This window comes from Raphanus sativus, unplaced genomic scaffold, assembly GCF_000801105.2.
Source record: "Raphanus sativus cultivar WK10039 unplaced genomic scaffold, ASM80110v3 Scaffold0423, whole genome shotgun sequence".
Lineage (NCBI taxonomy): Eukaryota > Viridiplantae > Streptophyta > Magnoliopsida > Brassicales > Brassicaceae > Raphanus > Raphanus sativus.
In genome coordinates, this window is record NW_026615742.1 from 20,243 (window position 1) to 40,750 (window position 20,508).

At 46.5% G+C, this 20,508-nt stretch overlaps 39 non-coding genes and 1 pseudogene across 39 annotated transcripts; all 40 read right to left on the minus strand.

The window, feature by feature from the left end:
- Positions 1-249: 249 nt before the first annotated feature.
- On the minus strand, positions 250-368 carry LOC130502173 (5S ribosomal RNA). Its single transcript, XR_008940129.1, has one exon. It is a non-coding gene; the product is annotated as a 5S ribosomal RNA (ribosomal RNA).
- A 373-nt stretch (positions 369-741) lies between these two features.
- LOC130502174 (5S ribosomal RNA) lies at positions 742-860 on the minus strand. The gene has a single exon (XR_008940130.1). It is a non-coding gene; the product is annotated as a 5S ribosomal RNA (ribosomal RNA).
- A 370-nt stretch (positions 861-1,230) lies between these two features.
- On the minus strand, positions 1,231-1,349 carry LOC130502175 (5S ribosomal RNA). Its single transcript, XR_008940131.1, has one exon. It is a non-coding gene; the product is annotated as a 5S ribosomal RNA (ribosomal RNA).
- A 371-nt stretch (positions 1,350-1,720) lies between these two features.
- LOC130502176 (5S ribosomal RNA) lies at positions 1,721-1,839 on the minus strand. Its single transcript, XR_008940132.1, has one exon. It is a non-coding gene; the product is annotated as a 5S ribosomal RNA (ribosomal RNA).
- A 369-nt stretch (positions 1,840-2,208) lies between these two features.
- LOC130502177 (5S ribosomal RNA) lies at positions 2,209-2,327 on the minus strand. Its single transcript, XR_008940133.1, has one exon. It is a non-coding gene; the product is annotated as a 5S ribosomal RNA (ribosomal RNA).
- Positions 2,328-2,699: 372 nt separating this feature from the next.
- Positions 2,700-2,818, minus strand: LOC130502181 (5S ribosomal RNA). Its single transcript, XR_008940137.1, has one exon. It is a non-coding gene; the product is annotated as a 5S ribosomal RNA (ribosomal RNA).
- A 367-nt stretch (positions 2,819-3,185) lies between these two features.
- Positions 3,186-3,304, minus strand: LOC130502106 (5S ribosomal RNA). The gene has a single exon (XR_008940063.1). It is a non-coding gene; the product is annotated as a 5S ribosomal RNA (ribosomal RNA).
- Positions 3,305-3,674: 370 nt separating this feature from the next.
- Positions 3,675-3,793, minus strand: LOC130502118 (5S ribosomal RNA). The gene has a single exon (XR_008940075.1). It is a non-coding gene; the product is annotated as a 5S ribosomal RNA (ribosomal RNA).
- A 372-nt stretch (positions 3,794-4,165) lies between these two features.
- On the minus strand, positions 4,166-4,284 carry LOC130502104 (5S ribosomal RNA). Its single transcript, XR_008940061.1, has one exon. It is a non-coding gene; the product is annotated as a 5S ribosomal RNA (ribosomal RNA).
- Positions 4,285-4,653: 369 nt separating this feature from the next.
- On the minus strand, positions 4,654-4,763 carry LOC130502137 (5S ribosomal RNA; annotated as a pseudogene).
- A 372-nt stretch (positions 4,764-5,135) lies between these two features.
- On the minus strand, positions 5,136-5,254 carry LOC130502179 (5S ribosomal RNA). The gene has a single exon (XR_008940135.1). It is a non-coding gene; the product is annotated as a 5S ribosomal RNA (ribosomal RNA).
- A 370-nt stretch (positions 5,255-5,624) lies between these two features.
- Positions 5,625-5,744, minus strand: LOC130502121 (5S ribosomal RNA). Its single transcript, XR_008940078.1, has one exon. It is a non-coding gene; the product is annotated as a 5S ribosomal RNA (ribosomal RNA).
- A 375-nt stretch (positions 5,745-6,119) lies between these two features.
- On the minus strand, positions 6,120-6,238 carry LOC130502108 (5S ribosomal RNA). The gene has a single exon (XR_008940065.1). It is a non-coding gene; the product is annotated as a 5S ribosomal RNA (ribosomal RNA).
- An 848-nt stretch (positions 6,239-7,086) lies between these two features.
- On the minus strand, positions 7,087-7,206 carry LOC130502122 (5S ribosomal RNA). Its single transcript, XR_008940079.1, has one exon. It is a non-coding gene; the product is annotated as a 5S ribosomal RNA (ribosomal RNA).
- A 372-nt stretch (positions 7,207-7,578) lies between these two features.
- On the minus strand, positions 7,579-7,697 carry LOC130502112 (5S ribosomal RNA). The gene has a single exon (XR_008940069.1). It is a non-coding gene; the product is annotated as a 5S ribosomal RNA (ribosomal RNA).
- An 847-nt stretch (positions 7,698-8,544) lies between these two features.
- LOC130502111 (5S ribosomal RNA) lies at positions 8,545-8,663 on the minus strand. Its single transcript, XR_008940068.1, has one exon. It is a non-coding gene; the product is annotated as a 5S ribosomal RNA (ribosomal RNA).
- Positions 8,664-9,033: 370 nt separating this feature from the next.
- Positions 9,034-9,153, minus strand: LOC130502123 (5S ribosomal RNA). Its single transcript, XR_008940080.1, has one exon. It is a non-coding gene; the product is annotated as a 5S ribosomal RNA (ribosomal RNA).
- Positions 9,154-9,526: 373 nt separating this feature from the next.
- Positions 9,527-9,645, minus strand: LOC130502113 (5S ribosomal RNA). Its single transcript, XR_008940070.1, has one exon. It is a non-coding gene; the product is annotated as a 5S ribosomal RNA (ribosomal RNA).
- Positions 9,646-10,013: 368 nt separating this feature from the next.
- LOC130502119 (5S ribosomal RNA) lies at positions 10,014-10,132 on the minus strand. The gene has a single exon (XR_008940076.1). It is a non-coding gene; the product is annotated as a 5S ribosomal RNA (ribosomal RNA).
- A 372-nt stretch (positions 10,133-10,504) lies between these two features.
- Positions 10,505-10,623, minus strand: LOC130502114 (5S ribosomal RNA). Its single transcript, XR_008940071.1, has one exon. It is a non-coding gene; the product is annotated as a 5S ribosomal RNA (ribosomal RNA).
- A 370-nt stretch (positions 10,624-10,993) lies between these two features.
- LOC130502124 (5S ribosomal RNA) lies at positions 10,994-11,113 on the minus strand. Its single transcript, XR_008940081.1, has one exon. It is a non-coding gene; the product is annotated as a 5S ribosomal RNA (ribosomal RNA).
- Positions 11,114-11,487: 374 nt separating this feature from the next.
- Positions 11,488-11,606, minus strand: LOC130502115 (5S ribosomal RNA). The gene has a single exon (XR_008940072.1). It is a non-coding gene; the product is annotated as a 5S ribosomal RNA (ribosomal RNA).
- A 370-nt stretch (positions 11,607-11,976) lies between these two features.
- On the minus strand, positions 11,977-12,096 carry LOC130502125 (5S ribosomal RNA). Its single transcript, XR_008940082.1, has one exon. It is a non-coding gene; the product is annotated as a 5S ribosomal RNA (ribosomal RNA).
- A 374-nt stretch (positions 12,097-12,470) lies between these two features.
- LOC130502116 (5S ribosomal RNA) lies at positions 12,471-12,589 on the minus strand. Its single transcript, XR_008940073.1, has one exon. It is a non-coding gene; the product is annotated as a 5S ribosomal RNA (ribosomal RNA).
- Positions 12,590-12,960: 371 nt separating this feature from the next.
- Positions 12,961-13,080, minus strand: LOC130502126 (5S ribosomal RNA). The gene has a single exon (XR_008940083.1). It is a non-coding gene; the product is annotated as a 5S ribosomal RNA (ribosomal RNA).
- A 372-nt stretch (positions 13,081-13,452) lies between these two features.
- Positions 13,453-13,571, minus strand: LOC130502117 (5S ribosomal RNA). Its single transcript, XR_008940074.1, has one exon. It is a non-coding gene; the product is annotated as a 5S ribosomal RNA (ribosomal RNA).
- A 371-nt stretch (positions 13,572-13,942) lies between these two features.
- Positions 13,943-14,062, minus strand: LOC130502127 (5S ribosomal RNA). The gene has a single exon (XR_008940084.1). It is a non-coding gene; the product is annotated as a 5S ribosomal RNA (ribosomal RNA).
- Positions 14,063-14,435: 373 nt separating this feature from the next.
- On the minus strand, positions 14,436-14,554 carry LOC130502180 (5S ribosomal RNA). Its single transcript, XR_008940136.1, has one exon. It is a non-coding gene; the product is annotated as a 5S ribosomal RNA (ribosomal RNA).
- Positions 14,555-14,922: 368 nt separating this feature from the next.
- Positions 14,923-15,042, minus strand: LOC130502128 (5S ribosomal RNA). The gene has a single exon (XR_008940085.1). It is a non-coding gene; the product is annotated as a 5S ribosomal RNA (ribosomal RNA).
- A 371-nt stretch (positions 15,043-15,413) lies between these two features.
- Positions 15,414-15,532, minus strand: LOC130502182 (5S ribosomal RNA). The gene has a single exon (XR_008940138.1). It is a non-coding gene; the product is annotated as a 5S ribosomal RNA (ribosomal RNA).
- A 368-nt stretch (positions 15,533-15,900) lies between these two features.
- LOC130502130 (5S ribosomal RNA) lies at positions 15,901-16,020 on the minus strand. The gene has a single exon (XR_008940087.1). It is a non-coding gene; the product is annotated as a 5S ribosomal RNA (ribosomal RNA).
- A 373-nt stretch (positions 16,021-16,393) lies between these two features.
- On the minus strand, positions 16,394-16,512 carry LOC130502183 (5S ribosomal RNA). Its single transcript, XR_008940139.1, has one exon. It is a non-coding gene; the product is annotated as a 5S ribosomal RNA (ribosomal RNA).
- Positions 16,513-16,879: 367 nt separating this feature from the next.
- LOC130502129 (5S ribosomal RNA) lies at positions 16,880-16,999 on the minus strand. Its single transcript, XR_008940086.1, has one exon. It is a non-coding gene; the product is annotated as a 5S ribosomal RNA (ribosomal RNA).
- Positions 17,000-17,372: 373 nt separating this feature from the next.
- Positions 17,373-17,491, minus strand: LOC130502107 (5S ribosomal RNA). Its single transcript, XR_008940064.1, has one exon. It is a non-coding gene; the product is annotated as a 5S ribosomal RNA (ribosomal RNA).
- Positions 17,492-17,861: 370 nt separating this feature from the next.
- On the minus strand, positions 17,862-17,980 carry LOC130502135 (5S ribosomal RNA). Its single transcript, XR_008940092.1, has one exon. It is a non-coding gene; the product is annotated as a 5S ribosomal RNA (ribosomal RNA).
- A 374-nt stretch (positions 17,981-18,354) lies between these two features.
- Positions 18,355-18,473, minus strand: LOC130502110 (5S ribosomal RNA). Its single transcript, XR_008940067.1, has one exon. It is a non-coding gene; the product is annotated as a 5S ribosomal RNA (ribosomal RNA).
- Positions 18,474-18,840: 367 nt separating this feature from the next.
- On the minus strand, positions 18,841-18,959 carry LOC130502136 (5S ribosomal RNA). The gene has a single exon (XR_008940093.1). It is a non-coding gene; the product is annotated as a 5S ribosomal RNA (ribosomal RNA).
- A 372-nt stretch (positions 18,960-19,331) lies between these two features.
- LOC130502134 (5S ribosomal RNA) lies at positions 19,332-19,448 on the minus strand. Its single transcript, XR_008940091.1, has one exon. It is a non-coding gene; the product is annotated as a 5S ribosomal RNA (ribosomal RNA).
- Positions 19,449-19,816: 368 nt separating this feature from the next.
- On the minus strand, positions 19,817-19,936 carry LOC130502132 (5S ribosomal RNA). The gene has a single exon (XR_008940089.1). It is a non-coding gene; the product is annotated as a 5S ribosomal RNA (ribosomal RNA).
- Positions 19,937-20,302: 366 nt separating this feature from the next.
- LOC130502133 (5S ribosomal RNA) lies at positions 20,303-20,420 on the minus strand. The gene has a single exon (XR_008940090.1). It is a non-coding gene; the product is annotated as a 5S ribosomal RNA (ribosomal RNA).
- Between the last annotated feature and the right edge of the window lie 88 nt (positions 20,421-20,508).

Genomic DNA, 20,508 nt, shown 5'->3' on the forward strand with positions numbered 1-20,508 from the left:
ATGTAGTAAACTGCAAAAGCACCCGGAAACAGCGAATCGCATCTCGTTCACAGCCCGTAACATTCGGCAGCCTGTTTGAGGCTCTAAACGGCTGAATTTGGGCTCGAAAAATGGCCAGGCCTATTCACTGACCTAGATGGTTTTGGGGGCTTTCCGAAATGGTGCTGTGGGCGGCGTAGTTCCTCACGGTTAAAAAGTTATGGGGTTTTAAAGATGAGACGCGTTTCAAATGAAGAAAAAAAATAAAAAGGGGTGCAACACGAGGACTTCCCGGGAGGTCACCCATCCTAGTACTACTCTCGCCCAAGCACGCTTAACTGCGGAGTTCTGATGGGATCCGGTGCATTAGTGCTGGTATGATCGCACCCGTTAGTACATGACTCGCGATTCCATATATCCTTTTCGTCGGAGAGCCCGAGTAGATTTGCGTGGAGCCCACCTGAATTTTTTTTTTTTAAAAAATTTCCATGCATCAAAATGTATGGAAATTGATGTAGTAAACTGCAAAAGCACCCGGAAACAGCGAATCGCATCTCGTTCGCAGCCCGTAACATTCGGCAGCCTGTTTGAGGCTCTAAACGGCTGAATTTGGGCTCGAAAAATCGTCGTGCCTATTCACTGACCTAGATGGTTTTGGGGGCTTTCCGAAATGGTGCTGTGGGCGGCGTAGTTCCTCACGGTTAAAAAGTTATGGGGTTTTAAAGACGAGACGCGTTTCAAATTGAAGAAAAAAAATAAAAAGGGGTGCAACACGAGGACTTCCCGGGAGGTCACCCATCCTAGTACTACTCTCGCCCAAGCACGCTTAACTGCGGAGTTCTGATGGGATCCGGTGCATTAGTGCTGGTATGATCGCACCCGTTAGTACATGACTCGCGATTCCATATATCCTTTTCGTCGGAGAGCCCGAGTAGATTTGCGTGGAGCCCACCTGAATTTTTTTTTTAAAAAAATTTCCATGCATCAAAATGTATGGAAATTGATGTAGTAAACTGCAAAAGCCCCGGAAACAGCGAATCGCATCTCGTTCGCAGCCCGTAACATTCGGCAGCCTGTTTGAGGCTCTAAACGGCTGAATTTGGGCTCGAAAAATCGTCGTGCCTATACACTGACCTAGATGGTTTTGGGGGCTTTCCGAAATGGTGCTGTGGGCGGCGTAGTTCCTCACGGTTAAAAAGTTATGGGGTTTTAAAGACGAGACGCGTTTCAAATTGAAGAAAAAAAAAAAAAGGGGTGCAACACGAGGACTTCCCGGGAGGTCACCCATCCTAGTACTACTCTCGCCCAAGCACGCTTAACTGCGGAGTTCTGATGGGATCCGGTGCATTAGTGCTGGTATGATCGCACCCGTTAGTACATGACTCGCGATTCCATATATCCTTTTCGTCGGAGAGCCCGAGTAGATTTGCGTGGAGCCCACCTGAATTTTTTTTTAAAAAAATTTCCATGCATCAAAATGTATGGAAATTGATGTAGTAAACTGCAAAAGCACCCGGAAACAGCGAATCGCATCTCGTTCGCAGCCCGTAACATTCGGCAGCCTGTTTGAGGCTCTAAACGGCTGAATTTGGGCTCGAAAAATCGTCGTGCCTATTAACTGACCTAGATGGTTTTGGGGGCTTTCCGAAATGGTGCTGTGGGCGGCGTAGTTCCTCACGGTTAAAAAGTTATGGGGTTTTAAAGACGAGACGCGTTTCAAATTGAAGAAAAAAATAAAAAAGGGGTGCAACACGAGGACTTCCCGGGAGGTCACCCATCCTAGTACTACTCTCGCCCAAGCACGCTTAACTGCGGAGTTCTGATGGGATCCGGTGCATTAGTGCTGGTATGATCGCACCCGTTAGTACATGACTCGCGATTCCATATATCCTTTTCGTCGGAGAGCCCGAGTAGATTTGCGTGGAGCCCACCTGAATTTTTTTTTAAAAAAAAATTCATGCATCAAAATGTATGGAAATTGATGTAGTAAACTGCAAAAGCGCCGGAAACAGCGAATCGCATCTCGTTCGCAGCCCGTAACATTCGGCAGCCTGTTTGAGGCTCTAAACGGCTGAATTTGGGCTCGAAAAATCGTCGTGCCTATAAACTGACCTAGATGGTTTTGGGGGCTTTCCGAAATGGTGCTGTGGGCGGCGTAGTTCCTCACGGTTAAAAAGTTATGGGGTTTTAAAGACGAGACGCGTTTCAAATTGAAGAAAAAAATAAAAAGGGGTGCAACACGAGGACTTCCCGGGAGGTCACCCATCCTAGTACTACTCTCGCCCAAGCACGCTTAACTGCGGAGTTCTGATGGGATCCGGTGCATTAGTGCTGGTATGATCGCACCCGTTAGTACATGACTCGCGATTCCATATATCCTTTTCGTCGGAGAGCCCGAGTAGATTTGCGTGGAGCCCACCTGAATTTTTTTTTTAAAAAAATTTCCATGCATCAAAATGTATGGAAATTGATGTAGTAAACTGCAAAAGCGCCCGGAAACAGCGAATCGCATCTCGTTCGCAGCCCGTAACATTCGGCAGCCTGTTTGAGGCTCTAAACGGCTGAATTTGGGCTCGGAAAATCGTCGTGCCTATAAACTGACCTAGATGGTTTTGGGGGCTTTCCGAAATGGTGCTGTGGGCGGCATAGTTCCTCACGGTTAAAAAGTTATGGGGTTTTAAAGACGAGACGCGTTTCAAATTGAAGAAAAAAAATAAAAAGGGGTGCAACACGAGGACTTCCCGGGAGGTCACCCATCCTAGTACTACTCTCGCCCAAGCACGCTTAACTGCGGAGTTCTGATGGGATCCGGTGCATTTGTGCTGGTATGATCGCACCCGTTAGTACATGACTCGCGATTCCATATATCCTTTTCGTCGGAGAGCCCGAGTAGATTTGCGTGGAGCCCACCTGAATTTTTTAAAAAAATTTCATGCATCAAAATGTATGGAAATTGATGTAGTAAACTGCAAAAGCACCGGAAACAGCGAATCGCATCTCGTTCGCAGCCCGTAACATTCGGCAGCCTGTTTGAGGCTCTAAACGGCTGAATTTGGGCTCGAAAAATCGTCGTGCCTATAAACTGACCTAGATGGTTTTGGGGGCTTTCCGAAATGGTGCTGTGGGCGGCGTAGTTCCTCACGGTTAAAAAGTTATGGGGTTTTTAAAGACGAGACGCGTTTCAAATTGAAGAAAAAAAATAAAAAGGGGTATAACACGAGGACTTCCCGGGAGGTCACCCATCCTAGTACTACTCTCGCCCAAGCACGCTTAACTGCGGAGTTCTGATGGGATCCGGTGCATTAGTGCTGGTATGATCGCACCCGTTAGTACATGACTCGCGATTCCATATATCCTTTTCGTCGGAGAGCCCGAGTAGATTTGCGTGGAGCCCACCTGAATTTTTTTTAAAAAAATTTCCATGCATCAAAATGTATGGAAATTGATGTAGTAAACTGCAAAAGCGCCCGGAAACAGCGAATCGCATCTCGTTCGCAGCCCGTAACATTCGGCAGCCTGTTTGAGGCTCTAAACGGCTGAATTTGGGCTCGGAAAATCGTCGTGCCTATAAACTGACCTAGATGGTTTTGGGGGCTTTCCGAAATGGTGCTGTGGGCGGCATAGTTCCTCACGGTTAAAAAGTTATGGGGTTTTAAAGACGAGACGCGTTTCAAATTGAAGAAAAAAAATAAAAAGGGGTGCAACAAGAGGACTTCCCGGGAGGTCACCCATCCTAGTACTACTCTCGCCCAAGCATGCTTAACTGCGGAGTTCTGATGGGATCCGGTGCATTTGTGCTGGTATGATCGCACCCGTTAGTACATGACTCGCGATTCCATATATCCTTTTCGTCGGAGAGCCCGAGTAGATTTGCGTGGAGCCCACCTGAATTTTTTTTTTAAAAAAATTTCCATGCATCAAAATGTATGGAAATTGATGTAGTAAACTGCAAAAGCGCCCGGAAACAGCGAATCGCATCTCGTTCGCAGCCCGTAACATTCGGCAGCCTGTTTGAGGCTCTAAACGGCTGAATTTGGGCTCGAAAAATCGTCGTGCCTATAAACTGACCTAGATGGTTTTGGGGGCTTTCCGAAATGGTGCTGTGGGCGGCATAGTTCCTCACGGTTAAAAAGTTATGGGGTTTTAAAGACGAGACGCGTTTCAAATTGAAGAAAAAAAATAAAAAGGGGTGCAACACGAGGACTTCCCGGGAGGTCACCCATCCTAGTACTACTCTCGCCCAAGCATGCTTAACTGCGGAGTTCTGATGGGATCCGGTGCATTTGTGCTGGTATGATCGCACCCGTTAGTACATGACTCGCGATTCCATATATCCTTTTCGTCGGAGAGCCCGAGTAGATTTGCGTGGAGCCCACCTGAATTTTTTTAAAAAAAATTTCCATGCATCAAAATGTATGGAAATTGATGTAGTAAACTGCAAAAGCGCCCGGAAACAGCGAATCGCATCTCGTTCGCAGCCCGTAACATTCGGCAGCCTGTTTGAGGCTCTAAACGGCTGAATTTGGGCTCGAAAATCGTCGTGCCTATACACTGACCTAGATGGTTTTGGGGGCTTTCCGAAATGGTGCTGTGGGCGGCGTAGTTCCTCACGGTTAAAAAGTTATGGGGTTTTAAAGACGAGACGCGTTTCAAATTGAAGAAAAAAAATAAAAAGGGGTGCAACACGAGGACTTCCCGGGAGGTCACCCATCCTAGTACTAAAGCATGCTTAACTGCGGAGTTCTGATGGGATCCGGTGCATTTGTGCTGGTATGATCGCACCCGTTAGTACATGACTCGCGATTCCATATATCCTTTTCGTCGGAGAGCCCGAGTAGATTTGCGTGGAGCCCACCTGAATTTTTTTTTAAAAAAAAATTCCATGCATCAAAATGTATGGAAATTGATGTAGTAAACTGCAAAAGCCACCGGAAACAGCGAATCGCATCTCGTTCGCAGCCCGTAACATTCGGCAGCCTGTTTGAGGCTCTAAACGGCTGAATTTGGGCTCGAAAAATCGTCGTGCCTATATACTGACCTAGATGGTTTTGGGGGCTTTCCGAAATGGTGCTGTGGGCGGCGTAGTTCCTCACGGTTAAAAAGTTATGGGGTTTTAAAGACGAGACGCGTTTCAAATTGAAGAAAAAAAATAAAAAGGGGTGCAACACGAGGACTTCCCGGGAGGTCACCCATCCTAGTACTACTCTCGCCCAAGCACGCTTAACTGCGGAGTTCTGATGGGATCCGGTGCATTAGTGCTGGTATGATCGCACCCGTTAGTACATGACTCGCGATTCCATATATCCTTTTCGTCGGAGAGCCCGAGTAGATTTGCGTGGAGCCCACCTGAATTTTTTTTTAAAAAAATTTCCATGCATCAAAATGTATGGAAATTGATGTAGTAAACTGCAAAAGCGCCCGGAAACAGCGAATCGCATCTCGTTCGCAGCCCGTAACATTCGGCAGCCTGTTTGAGGCTCTAAACGGCTGAATTTGGGCTCGGAAAATCGTCGTGCCTATAAATTGACCTAGATGGTTTTGGGGCTTTCCGAAATGGTGCTGTGGGCGGCATAGTTCCTCACGGTTAAAAAGTTATGGGGTTTTAAAGACGAGACGCGTTTCAAATTGAAGAAAAAAAATAAAAAGGGGTGCAACAAGAGGGACTTCCCGGGAGGTCACCCATCCTAGTACTACTCTCGCCCAAGCATGCTTAACTGCGGAGTTCTGATGGGATCCGGTGCATTTGTGCTGGTATGATCGCACCCGTTAGTACATGACTCGCGATCCATATATCCTTTTCGTCGGAGAGCCCGAGTAGATTTGCGTGGATCCCACCTGAATTTTTTTTTAAAAAAAACAATTTCATGCATCAAAATGTATGGAAATTGATGTAGTAAACTGCAAAAGCCACCGGAAACAGCGAATCGCATCTCGTTCGCAGCCCGTAACATTCGGCAGCCTGTTTGAGGCTCTAAACGGCTGAATTTGGGCTCGAAAAATCGTCGTGCCTATACACTGACCTAGATGGTTTTGGGGGCTTTCCGAAATGGTGCTGTGGGCGGCGTAGTTCCTCACGGTTAAAAAGTTATGGGGTTTTTTAAAGACGAGACGCATTTCAAATTGAAGAAAAAAAATAAAAAGGGGTATAACACGAGGACTTCCCGGGAGGTCACCCATCCTAGTACTATTCTCGCCCAAGCACGCTTAACTGCGGAGTTCTGATGGGATCCGGTGCATTAGTGCTGGTATGATCGCACCCGTTAGTACATGACTCGCGATTCCACATATCCTTTTCGTCGGAGAGCCCGAGTAGATTTGCGTGGAGCCCACCTGAATTTTTTTAAAAAAAATTTCCATGCATCAAAATGTATGGAAATTGATGTAGTAAACTGCAAAAGCGCCCGGAAACAGCGAATCGCATCTCGTTCGCAGCCCGTAACATTCGGCAGCCTGTTTGAGGCTCTAAACGGCTGAATTTGGGCTCGGAAAATCGTCGTGCCTATAAATTGACCTAGATGGTTTTGGGGGCTTTCCGAAATGGTGCTGTGGGCGGCATAGTTCCTCACGGTTAAAAAGTTATGGGGTTTTAAAGACGAGACGCGTTTCAAATTGAAGAAAAAAAATAAAAAGGGGTGCAACAAGAGGACTTCCCGGGAGGTCACCCATCCTCTAGTAAGCATGCTTAACTGCGGAGTTCTGATGGGATCCGGTGCATTTGTGCTGGTATGATCGCACCCGTTAGTACATGACTCGCGATTCCATATATCCTTTTCGTCGGAGAGCCCGAGTAGATTTGCGTGGAGCCCACCTGAATTTTTTTTTAAAAAATTTCCATGCATCAAAATGTATGGAAATTGATGTAGTAAACTGCAAAAGCGCCCGGAAACAGCGAATCGCATCTCGTTCGCAGCCCGTAACATTCGGCAGCCTGTTTGAGGCTCTAAACGGCTGAATTTGGGCTCGGAAAATCGTCGTGCCTATAAACTGACCTAGATGGTTTTGGGGGCTTTCCGAAATGGTGCTGTGGGCGGCATAGTTCCTCACGGTTAAAAAGTTATGGGGTTTTAAAGACGAGACGCGTTTCAAATTGAAGAAAAAAAATAAAAAGGGGTGCAACAAGAGGGACTTCCCGGGAGGTCACCCATCCTAGTACTACTCTCGCCCAAGCATGCTTAACTGCGGAGTTCTGATGGGATCCGGTGCATTTGTGCTGGTATGATCGCACCCGTTAGTACATGACTCGCGATTCCATATATCCTTTTCGTCGGAGAGCCCGAGTAGATTTGCGTGGATCCCACCTGAATTTTTTTTAAAAAAAAATTTCATGCATCAAAATGTATGGAAATTGATGTAGTAAACTGCAAAAGCCACCGGAAACAGCGAATCGCATCTCGTTCGCAGCCCGTAACATTCGGCAGCCTGTTTGAGGCTCTAAACGGCTGAATTTGGGCTCGAAAAATCGTCGTGCCTATACACTGACCTAGATGGTTTTGGGGGCTTTCCGAAATGGTGCTGTGGGCGGCGTAGTTCCTCACGGTTAAAAAGTTATGGGGTTTTTTAAGACGAGACGCATTTCAAATTGAAGAAAAAAAATAAAAAGGGGTATAACACGAGGACTTCCCGGGAGGTCACCCATCCTAGTACTATTCTCGCCCAAGCACGCTTAACTACGGAGTTCTGATGGGATCCGGTGCATTAGTGCTAGTATGATCGCACCCGTTAGTACATGACTCGCGATTCCACATATCCTTTTCGTCGGAGAGCCCGAGTAGATTTGCGTGGAGCCCACCTGAATTTTTTTAAAAAAATTTCCATGCATCAAAATGTATGGAAATTGATGTAGTAAACTGCAAAAGCGCCCGGAAACAGCGAATCGCATCTCGTTCGCAGCCCGTAACATTCGGCAGCCTGTTTGAGGCTCTAAACGGCTGAATTTGGGCTCGGAAAATCGTCGTGCCTATAAATTGACCTAGATGGTTTTGGGGGCTTTCCGAAATGGTGCTGTGGGCGGCATAGTTCCTCACGGTTAAAAAGTTATGGGGTTTTAAAGACGAGACGCGTTTCAAATTGAAGAAAAAAAATAAAAAGGGGTGCAACAAGAGGGACTTCCCGGGAGGTCACCCATCCTAGTAAGCAAGCTTAACTGCGGAGTTCTGATGGGATCCGGTGCATTTGTGCTGGTATGATCGCACCCGTTAGTACATGACTCGCGATTCCATATATCCTTTTCGTCGGAGAGCCCGAGTAGATTTGCGTGGATCCCACCTGAATTTTTTTTTTTAAAAAAATTCATGCATCAAAATGTATGGAAATTGATGTAGTAAACTGCAAAAGCCACCGGAAACAGCGAATCGCATCTCGTTCGCAGCCCGTAACATTCGGCAGCCTGTTTGAGGCTCTAAACGGCTGAATTTGGGCTCGAAAAATCGTCGTGCCTATATACTGACCTAGATGGTTTTGGGGGCTTTCCGAAATGGTGCTGTGGGCGGCGTAGTTCCTCACGGTTAAAAAGTTATGGGGTTTTTAAAGACGAGACGCATTTCAAATTGAAGAAAAAAAATAAAAGGGGTATAACACGAGGACTTCCCGGGAGGTCACCCATCCTAGTACTATTCTCGCCCAAGCACGCTTAACTGCGGAGTTCTGATGGGATCCGGTGCATTAGTGCTAGTATGATCGCACCCGTTAGTACATGACTCGCGATTCCACATATCCTTTTCGTCGGAGAGCCCGAGTAGATTTGCGTGGAGCCCACCTGAATTTTTTTTTAAAAAATTTCCATGCATCAAAATGTATGGAAATTGATGTAGTAAACTGCAAAAGCGCCCGGAAACAGCGAATCGCATCTCGTTCGCAGCCCGTAACATTCGGCAGCCTGTTTGAGGCTCTAAACGGCTGAATTTGGGCTCGGAAAATCGTCGTGCCTATAAATTGACCTAGATGGTTTTGGGGGCTTTCCGAAATGGTGCTGTGGGCGGCATAGTTCCTCACGGTTAAAAAGTTATGGGGTTTTAAAGACGAGACGCGTTTCAAATTGAAGAAAAAAAATAAAAAGGGGTGCAACAAGAGGGACTTCCCGGGAGGTCACCCATCCTAGTACTACTCTCGCCCAAGCATGCTTAACTGCGGAGTTCTGATGGGATCCGGTGCATTTGTGCTGGTATGATCGCACCCGTTAGTACATGACTCGCGATCCCATATATCCTTTTCGTCGGAGAGCCGAGTAGATTTGCGTGGATCCGACCTGAATTTTTTTTTAAAAAACAATTTCATGCATCAAAATGTATGGAAATTGATGTAGTAAACTGCAAAAGCCACCGGAAACAGCGAATCGCATCTCGTTCGCAGCCCGTAACATTCGGCAGCCTGTTTGAGGCTCTAAACGGCTGAATTTGGGCTCGAAAAATCGTCGTGCCTATACACTGACCTAGATGGTTTTGGGGGCTTTCCGAAATGGTGCTGTGGGCGGCGTAGTTCCTCACGGTTAAAAAGTTATGGGGTTTTTTAAAGACGAGACGCATTTCAAATTGAAGAAAAAAAATAAAAAGGGGTATAACACGAGGACTTCCCGGGAGGTCACCCATCCTAGTACTATTCTCGCCCAAGCACGCTTAACTACGGAGTTCTGATGGGATCCGGTGCATTAGTGCTAGTATGATCGCACCCGTTAGTACATGACTCGCGATTCGACATATCCTTTTCGTCGGAGAGCCCGAGTAGATTTGCGTGGAGCCCACCTGAATTTTTTTTTTTAAATTTCCATGCATCAAAATGTATGGAAATTGATGTAGTAAACTGCAAAAGCGCCCGGAAACAGCGAATCGCATCTCGTTCGCAGCCCGTAACATTCGGCAGCCTGTTTGAGGCTCTAAACGGCTGAATTTGGGCTCGGAAAATCGTCGTGCCTATAAACTGACCTAGATGGTTTTGGGGGCTTTCCGAAATGGTGCTGTGGGCGGCATAGTTCCTCACGGTTAAAAAGTTATGGGGTTTTAAAGACGAGACGCGTTTCAAATTGAAGAAAAAAAATAAAAAGGGTGCAACAAGAGGACTTCCCGGGAGGTCACCCATCCTAGTACTACTCTCGCCCAAGCATGCTTAACTGCGGAGTTCTGATGGGATCCGGTGCATTTGTGCTGGTATGATCGCACCCGTTAGTACATGACTCGCGATTCCATATATCCTTTTCGTCGGAGAGCCCGAGTAGATTTGCGTGGATCCCACCTGAATTTTTTTTTAAAAAAAATTTCATGCATCAAAATGTATGGAAATTGATGTAGTAAACTGCAAAAGCCACCGGAAACAGCGAATCGCATCTCGTTCGCAGCCCGTAACATTCGGCAGCCTGTTTGAGGCTCTAAACGGCTGAATTTGGGCTCGAAAAATCGTCGTGCCTATATACTGACCTAGATGGTTTTGGGGGCTTTCCGAAATGGTGCTGTGGGCGGCGTAGTTCCTCACGGTTAAAAAGTTATGGGGTTTTTAAAGACGAGACGCATTTCAAATTGAAGAAAAAAAATAAAAAGGGGTATAACACGAGGACTTCCCGGGAGGTCACCCATCCTAGTACTATTCTCGCCCAAGCACGCTTAACTACGGAGTTCTGATGGGATCCGGTGCATTAGTGCTAGTATGATCGCACCCGTTAGTACATGACTCGCGATTCCACATATCCTTTTCGTCGGAGAGCCCGAGTAGATTTGCGTGGAGCCCACCTGAATTTTTTTTTAAAAAATTTCCATGCATCAAAATGTATGGAAATTGATGTAGTAAACTGCAAAAGCGCCCGGAAACAGCGAATCGCATCTCGTTCGCAGCCCGTAACATTCGGCAGCCTGTTTGAGGCTCTAAACGGCTGAATTTGGGCTCGGAAAATCGTCGTGCCTATAAATTGACCTAGATGGTTTTGGGGGCTTTCCGAAATGGTGCTGTGGGCGGCATAGTTCCTCACGGTTAAAAAGTTATGGGGTTTTAAAGACGAGACGCGTTTCAAATTGAAGAAAAAAAATAAAAAGGGGTGCAACAAGAGGGACTTCCCGGGAGGTCACCCATCCTAGTACTACTCTCGCCCAAGCATGCTTAACTGCGGAGTTCTGATGGGATCCGGTGCATTTGTGCTGGTATGATCGCACCCGTTAGTACATGACTCGCGATTCCATATATCCTTTTCGTCGGAGAGCCCGAGTAGATTTGCGTGGATCCCACCTGAATTTTTTTTTAAAAAAAAATTTCATGCATCAAAATGTATGGAAATTGATGTAGTAAACTGCAAAAGCCACCGGAAACAGCGAATCGCATCTCGTTCGCAGCCCGTAACATTCGGCAGCCTGTTTGAGGCTCTAAACGGCTGAATTTGGGCTCGAAAAATCGTCGTGCCTATACACTGACCTAGATGGTTTTGGGGGCTTTCCGAAATGGTGCTGTGGGCGGCGTAGTTCCTCACGGTTAAAAAGTTATGGGGTTTTTTAAAGACGAGACGCATTTCAAATTGAAGAAAAAAAATAAAAAGGGGTATAACACGAGGACTTCCCGGGAGGTCACCCATCCTAGTACTATTCTCGCCCAAGCACGCTTAACTACGGAGTTCTGATGGGATCCGGTGCATTAGTGCTAGTATGATCGCACCCGTTAGTACATGACTCGCGATTCCACATATCCTTTTCGTCGGAGAGCCCGAGTAGATTTGCGTGGAGCCCACCTGAATTTTTTTTTAAAAAATTTCCATGCATCAAAATGTATGGAAATTGATGTAGTAAACTGCAAAAGCGCCCGGAAACAGCGAATCGCATCTCGTTCGCAGCCCGTAACATTCGGCAGCCTGTTTGAGGCTCTAAACGGCTGAATTTGGGCTCGGAAAATCGTCGTGCCTATAAACTGACCTAGATGGTTTTGGGGGCTTTCCGAAATGGTGCTGTGGGCGGCATAGTTCCTCACGGTTAAAAAGTTATGGGGTTTTAAAGACGAGACGCGTTTCAAATTGAAGAAAAAAAATAAAAAGGGGTGCAACAAGAGGGACTTCCCGGGAGGTCACCCATCCTAGTACTACTCTCGCCCAAGCATGCTTAACTGCGGAGTTCTGATGGGATCCGGTGCATTTGTGCTGGTATGATCGCACCCGTTAGTACATGACTCGCGATTCCATATATCCTTTTCGTCGGAGAGCCCGAGTAGATTTGCGTGGATCCGACCTGAATTTTTTTTTAAAAAAAAATTTCATGCATCAAAATGTATGGAAATTGATGTAGTAAACTGCAAAAGCCACCGGAAACAGCGAATCGCATCTCGTTCGCAGCCCGTAACATTCGGCAGCCTGTTTGAGGCTCTAAACGGCTGAATTTGGGCTCGAAAAATCGTCGTGCCTATACACTGACCTAGATGGTTTTGGGGGCTTTCCGAAATGGTGCTGTGGGCGGCGTAGTTCCTCACGGTTAAAAAGTTATGGGGTTTTTTAAAGACGAGACGCATTTCAAATTGAAGAAAAAAAATAAAAAGGGGTATAACACGAGGACTTCCCGGGAGGTCACCCATCCTAGTACTATTCTCGCCCAAGCACGCTTAACTACGGAGTTCTGATGGGATCCGGTGCATTAGTGCTAGTATGATCGCACCCGTTAGTACATGACTCGCGATTCGACATATCCTTTTCGTCGGAGAGCCCGAGTAGATTTGCGTGGAGCCCACCTGAATTTTTTTTAAAAAAAATTTCCATGCATCAAAATGTATGGAAATTGATGTAGTAAACTGCAAAAGCGCCCGGAAACAGCGAATCGCATCTCGTTCGCAGCCCGTAACATTCGGCAGCCTGTTTGAGGCTCTAAACGGCTGAATTTGGGCTCGGAAAATCGTCGTGCCTATAAATTGACCTAGATGGTTTTGGGGGCTTTCCGAAATGGTGCTGTGGGCGGCATAGTTCCTCACGGTTAAAAAGTTATGGGGTTTTAAAGACGAGACGCGTTTCAAATTGAAGAAAAAAAATAAAAAGGGGTGCAACAAGAGGGACTTCCCGGGAGGTCACCCATCCTAGTACTACTCTCGCCCAAGCATGCTTAACTGCGGAGTTCTGATGGGATCCGGTGCATTTGTGCTGGTATGATCGCACCCGTTAGTACATGACTCGCGATTCCATATATCCTTTTCGTCGGAGAGCCCGAGTAGATTTGCGTGGATCCCACCTGAATTTTTTTTAAAAAAAATTTCATGCATCAAAATGTATGGAAATTGATGTAGTAAACTGCAAAAGCCACCGGAAACAGCGAATCGCATCTCGTTCGCAGCCCGTAACATTCGGCAGCCTGTTTGAGGCTCTAAACGGCTGAATTTGGGCTCGAAAAATCGTCGTGCCTATACACTGACCTAGATGGTTTTGGGGGCTTTCCGAAATGGTGCTGTGGGCGGCGTAGTTCCTCACGGTTAAAAAGTTATGGGGTTTTTTAAAGACGAGACGCATTTCAAATTGAAGAAAAAAAAAAAAAAGGGGTATAACACGAGGACTTCCCGGGAGGTCACCCATCCTAGTACTATTCTCGCCCAAGCACGCTTAACTACGGAGTTCTGATGGGATCCGGTGCATTAGTGCTAGTATGATCGCACCCGTTAGTACATGACTCGCGATTCCACATATCCTTTTCGTCGGAGAGCCCGAGTAGATTTGCGTGGAGCCCACCTGAATTTTTTTTTTAAAAAATTTCCATGCATCAAAATGTATGGAAATTGATGTAGTAAACTGCAAAAGCGCCCGGAAACAGCGAATCGCATCTCGTTCGCAGCCCGTAACATTCGGCAGCCTGTTTGAGGCTCTAAACGGCTGAATTTGGGCTCGGAAAATCGTCGTGCCTATAAACTGACCTAGATGGTTTTGGGGGCTTTCCGAAATGGTGCTGTGGGCGGCATAGTTCCTCACGGTTAAAAAGTTATGGGGTTTTAAAGACGAGACGCGTTTCAAATTGAAGAAAAAAAATAAAAAGGGGTGCAACAAGAGGGACTTCCCGGGAGGTCACCCATCCTAGTACTACTCTCGCCCAAGCATGCTTAACTGCGGAGTTCTGATGGGATCCGGTGCATTTGTGCTGGTATGATCGCACCCGTTAGTACATGACTCGCGATCCATATATCCTTTTCGTCGGAGAGCCCGAGTAGATTTGCGTGGATCCGACCTGAATTTTTTTTTAAAAAAAAATTTCATGCATCAAAATGTATGGAAATTGATGTAGTAAACTGCAAAAGCCACCGGAAACAGCGAATCGCATCTCGTTCGCAGCCCGTAACATTCGGCAGCCTGTTTGAGGCTCTAAACGGCTGAATTTGGGCTCGAAAAATCGTCGTGCCTATACACTGACCTAGATGGTTTTGGGGGCTTTCCGAAATGGTGCTGTGGGCGGCGTAGTTCCTCACGGTTAAAAAGTTATGGGGTTTTTTAAAGACGAGACGCGTTTCAAATTGAAGAAAAAAAATAAAAAGGGGTGCAACACGAGGACTTCCCGGGAGGTCACCCATCCTAGTACTACTCTCGCCCAAGCACGCTTAACTGCGGAGTTCTGATGGGATCCGGTGCATTAGTGCTGGTATGATCGCACCCGTTAGTACATGACTCGCGATTCATATATCCTTTTCGTCGGAGAGCCCGAGTAGATTTGCGTGGAGCCCACCTGAATTTTTTTTTTAAAATTTCCATGCATCAAAATGTATGGAAATTGATGTAGTAAACTGCAAAAGCGCCCGGAAACAGCGAATCGCATCTCGTTCGCAGCCCGTAACATTCGGCAGCCTGTTTGAGGCTCTAAACGGCTGAATTTGGGCTCGGAAAATCGTCGTGCCTATAAACTGACCTAGATGGTTTTGGGGGCTTTCCGAAATGGTGCTGTGGGCGGCATAGTTCCTCACGGTTAAAAAGTTATGGGGTTTTAAAGACGAGACGCGTTTCAAATTGAAGAAAAAAAATAAAAAGGGGTGCAACAAGAGGGACTTCCCGGGAGGTCACCCATCCTAGTACTACTCTCGCCCAAGCATGCTTAACTGCGGAGTTCTGATGGGATCCGGTGCATTTGTGCTGGTATGATCGCACCCGTTAGTACATGACTCGCGATCCATATATCCTTTTCGTCGGAGAGCCCGAGTAGATTTGCGTGGATCCCACCTGAATTTTTTTTTAAAAAAAAATTTCATGCATCAAAATGTATGGAAATTGATGTAGTAAACTGCAAAAGCCACCGGAAACAGCGAATCGCATCTCGTTCGCAGCCCGTAACATTCGGCAGCCTGTTTGAGGCTCTAAACGGCTGAATTTGGGCTCGAAAATCGTCGTGCCTATACACTGACCTAGATGGTTTTGGGGGCTTTCCGAAATGGTGCTGTGGGCGGCATAGTTCCTCACGGTTAAAAAGTTATGGGGTTTTTAAAGACGAGACGCGTTTCAAATTGAAGAAAAAAAATAAAAAGGGTTGCAACACGAGGACTTCCCGGGAGGTCACCCATCCTAGTACTACTCTCGCCCAAGCACGCTTAACTGCGGAGTTCTGATGGGATCCGGTGCATTAGTGCTGGTATGATCGCACCCGTTAGTACATGACTCGCGATTCCATATATCCTTTTCGTCGGAGAGCCCGAGTAGATTTGCGTGGAGCCCACCTGATTTTTTTTTTTAAAATTTCCATGCATCAAAATGTATGGAAATTGATGTAGTAAACTGCAAAAGCGCCCGGAAACAGCGAATCGCATCTCGTTCGCAGCCCGTAACATTCGGCAGCCTGTTTGAGGCTCTAAACGGCTGAATTTGGGCTCGGAAAATCGTCGTGCCTATAAACTGACCTAGATGGTTTTGGGGGCTTTCCGAAATGGTGCTGTGGGCGGCATAGTTCCTCACGGTTAAAAAGTTATGGGGTTTTAAAGACGAGACGCGTTTCAAATTGAAGAAAAAAAATAAAAAGGGTGCAACAAGAGGGACTTCCCGGGAGGTCACCCATCCTAGTACTACTCTCGCCCAAGCATGCTTAACTGCGGAGTTCTGATGGGATCCGGTGCATTTGTGCTGGTATGATCGCACCCGTTAGTACATGACTCGCGATTCCATATATCCTTTTCGTCGGAGAGCCCGAGTAGATTTGCGTGGATCCCACCTGAATTTTTTTTTTAAAAAAAAATTCATGCATCAAAATGTATGGAAATTGATGTAGTAAACTGCAAAAGCCACCGGAAACAGCGAATCGCATCTCGTTCGCAGCCCGTAACATTCGGCAGCCTGTTTGAGGCTCTAAACGGCTGAATTTGGGCTCGAAAAATCGTCGTGCCTATACACTGACCTAGATGGTTTTGGGGGCTTTCCGAAATGGTGCTGTGGGCGGCGTAGTTCCTCACGGTTAAAAAGTTATGGGGTTTTTTAAAGACGAGACGCATTTCAAATTGAAGAAAAAAAATAAAAAGGGTGCAACACGAGGACTTCCCGGGAGGTCACCCATCCTAGTACTATTCTCGCCCAAGCACGCTTAACTGCGGAGTTCTGATGGGATCCGGTGCATTAGTGCTAGTATGATCGCACCCGTTAGTACATGACTCGCGATTCCACATATCCTTTTCGTCGGAGAGCCCGAGTAGATTTGCGTGGAGCCCACCTGAATTTTTTTTTAAAATTTCCATGCATCAAAATGTATGGAAATTGATGTAGTAAACTGCAAAAGCGCCCGGAAACAGCGAATCGCATCTCGTTCGCAGCCCGTAACATTCGGCAGCCTGTTTGAGGCTCTAAACGGCTGAATTTGGGCTCGAAAAATCGTCGTGCCTATAAACTGACCTAGATGGTTTTGGGGGCTTTCCGAAATGGTGCTGTGGGCGGCATAGTTCCTCACGGTTAAAAAGTTATGGGGTTTTAAAGACGAGACGCGTTTCAAATTGAAGAAAAAAATAAAAAGGGGTGCAACAAGAGGGACTTCCCGGGAGGTCACCCATCCTAGTACTACTCTCGCCCAAGCATGCTTAACTGCGGAGTTCTGATGGGATCCGGTGCATTTGTGCTGGTATGATCGCACCCGTTAGTACATGACTCGCGATTCCATATATCCTTTTCGTCGGAGAGCCCGAGTAGATTTGCGTGGATCCCACCTGAATTTTTTTTTAAAAAAAAATTTCATGCATCAAAATGTATGGAAATTGATGTAGTAAACTGCAAAAGCCACCGGAAACAGCGAATCGCATCTCGTTCGCAGCCCGTAACATTCGGCAGCCTGTTTGAGGCTCTAAACGGCTGAATTTGGGCTCGAAAAATCGTCGTGCCTATACACTGACCTAGATGGTTTTGGGGGCTTTCCGAAATGGTGCTGTGGGCGGCATAGTTCCTCACGGTTAAAAAGTTATGGGGTTTTTAAAGACGAGACGCGTTTCAAATTGAAGAAAAAAAATAAAAAGGGTTGCAACACGAGGACTTCCCGGGAGGTCACCCATCCTAGTACTACTCTCGCCCAAGCACGCTTAACTGCCGAGTTCTGATGGGATCCGGTGCATTAGTGCTGGTATGATCGCACCCGTTAGTACATGACTCGCGATTCATATATCCTTTTCGTCGGAGAGCCCGAGTAGATTTGCGTGGAGCCCACCTGAATTTTTTTTTTTTAAAATTTCCATGCATCAAAATGTATGGAAATTGATGTAGTAAACTGCAAAAGCGCCCGGAAACAGCGAATCGCATCTCGTTCGCAGCCCGTAACATTCGGCAGCCTGTTTGAGGCTCTAAACGGCTGAATTTGGGCTCGGAAAATCGTCGTGCCTATAAACTGACCTAGATGGTTTTGGGGGCTTTCCGAAATGGTGCTGTGGGCGGCATAGTTCCTCACGGTTAAAAAGTTATGGGGTTTTAAAGACGAGACGCGTTTCAAATTGAAGAAAAGAAATAAAAAGGGGTGCAACAAGAGGGACTTCCCGGGAGGTCACCCATCCTAGTACTACTCTCGCCAAGCATGCTTAACTGCGGAGTTCTGATGGGATCCGGTGCATTTGTGCTGGTATGATCGCACCCGTTAGTACATGACTCGCGATTCCATATATCCTTTTCGTCGGAGAGCCCGAGTAGATTTGCGTGGATCCCACCTGAATTTTTTTTTAAAAAAAACAATTTCATGCATCAAAATGTATGGAAATTGATGTAGTAAACTGCAAAAGCCACCGGAAACAGCGAATCGCATCTCGTTCGCAGCCCGTAACATTCGGCAGCCTGTTTGAGGCTCTAAACGGCTGAATTTGGGCTCGAAAATCGTCGTGCCTATACACTGACCTAGATGGTTTTGGGGGCTTTCCGAAATGGTGCTGTGGGCGGCATAGTTCCTCACTGTTAAAAAGTTATGGGGTTTTTTAAAGACGAGACGCGTTTCAAATTGAAGAAAAAAATAAAAAGGGTTGCAACACGAGGACTTCCCGGGAGGTCACCCATCCTAGTACTACTCTCGCCCAAGCACGCTTGACTGCCGAGTTCTGATGGGATCCGGTGCATTAGTGCTGGTATGATCGCACCCGTTAGTACATGACTCGCGATTCATATATCCTTGTCGTCGGAGAGCCCGAGTAGATTTGCGTGGAGCCCACCTGAATTTTTTTTTTTTAAATTTCCATGCATCAAAATGTATGGAAATTGATGTAGTAAACTGCAAAAGCGCCCGGAAACAGCGAATCGCATCTCGTTCGCAGCCGTAACATTCGGCAGCCTGTTTGAGGCTCTAAACGGCTGAATTTGGGCTCGGAAAATCGTCGTGCCTATAAACTCACCTAGATGGTTTTGGGGGCTTTCCGAAATGGTGCTGTGGGCGGCATAGTTCCTCACGGTTAAAAAGTTATGGGGTTTTAAAGACGAGACGCGTTTCAAATTGAAGAAAAAAATAAAAAGGGGTGCAACAAGAGGGACTTCCCGGGAGGTCACCCATCCTAGTACTACTCTCGCCAAGCATGCTTAACTGCGGAGTTCTGATGGGATCCGGTGCATTTGTGCTGGTATGATCGCACCCGTTAGTACATGACTCGCGATTCCATATATCCTTTTCGTCGGAGAGCCCGAGTAGATTTGCGTGGATCCCACCTGAATTTTTTTTTTAAAAAAAAATTTCATGCATCAAAATGTATGGAAATTGATGTAGTAAACTGCAAAAGCCACCGGAAACAGCGAATCGCATCTCGTTCGCAGCCCGTAACATTCGGCAGCCTGTTTGAGGCTCTAAACGGCTGAATTTGGGCTCGAAAAATCGTCGTGCCTATACACTGACCTAGATGGTTTGGGGGCTTTCCGAAATGGTGCTGTGGGCGGCGTAGTTCCTCACGGTTAAAAAGTTATGGGGTTTTTAAAGACGAGACGCATTTCAAATTGAAGAAAAAAATAAAAAGGGGTATAACACGAGGACTTCCCGGAGGTCACCCATCCTAGTACTATCTCGCCCAAGCACGCTTAACTACGGAGTTCTGATGGGATCCGGTGCATTAGTGCTAGTATGATCGCACCCGTTAGTACATGACTCGCGATTCCACATATCCTTTCGTCGGAGAGCCCGAGTAGATTTGCGTGGAGCCCACCTGAATTTTTTTTTTTAAAATTTCCATGCATCAAAATGTATGGAAATTGATGTAGTAAACTGCAAAAGCGCCCGGAAACAGCGAATCGCATCTCGTTCGCAGCCCGTAACATTCGGCAGCCTGTTTGAGGCTCTAAACGGCTGAATTTGGGCTCGAAAAATCGTCGTGCCTATAAACTGACCTAGATGGTTTTGGGGGCTTTCCGAAATGGTGCTGTGGGCGGCATAGTTCCTCACGGTTAAAACGTTATGGGGTTTTAAAAGACGAGACGCGTTTCAAATTGAAGAAAAAAATAAAAAGGGTGCAACAAGAGGGACTTCCCGGGAGGTCACCCATCCTAGTACTACTCTCGCCCAAGCATGCTTAACTGCGGAGTTCTGATGGGATCCGGTGCATTTGTGCTGGTATGATCGCACCCGTTAGTACATGACTCGCGATTCCATATATCCTTTTCGTCGGAGAGCCCGAGTAGATTTGCGTGGATCCCACCTGAATTTTTTTTAAAAAAAATTTCATGCATCAAAATGTATGGAAATTGATGTAGTAAACTGCAAAAGCCACCGGAAACAGCGAATCGCATCTCGTTCGCAGCCCGTAACATTCGGCAGCCTGTTTGAGGCTCTAAACGGCTGAATTTGGGCTCGAAAAATCGTCGTGCCTATACACTGACCTAGATGGTTTTGGGGGCTTTCCGAAATGGTGCTGTGGGCGTAGTTCCTCACGGTTAAAAAGTTATGGGGTTTTTAAAGACGAGACGCATTTCAAATTGAAGAAAAAAAAAAAAGGGGTATAACACGAGGACTTCCCGGAGGTCACCCATCCTAGTACTATTCTCGCCCAAGCACGCTTAACTACGGAGTTCTGATGGGATCCGGTGCATTAGTGCTAGTATGATCGCACCCGTTAGTACATGACTCGCGATTCATACATATCCTTTTCGTCGGAGAGCCCGAGTAGATTTGCGTGGAGCCCACCTGAATTTTTTTTTTT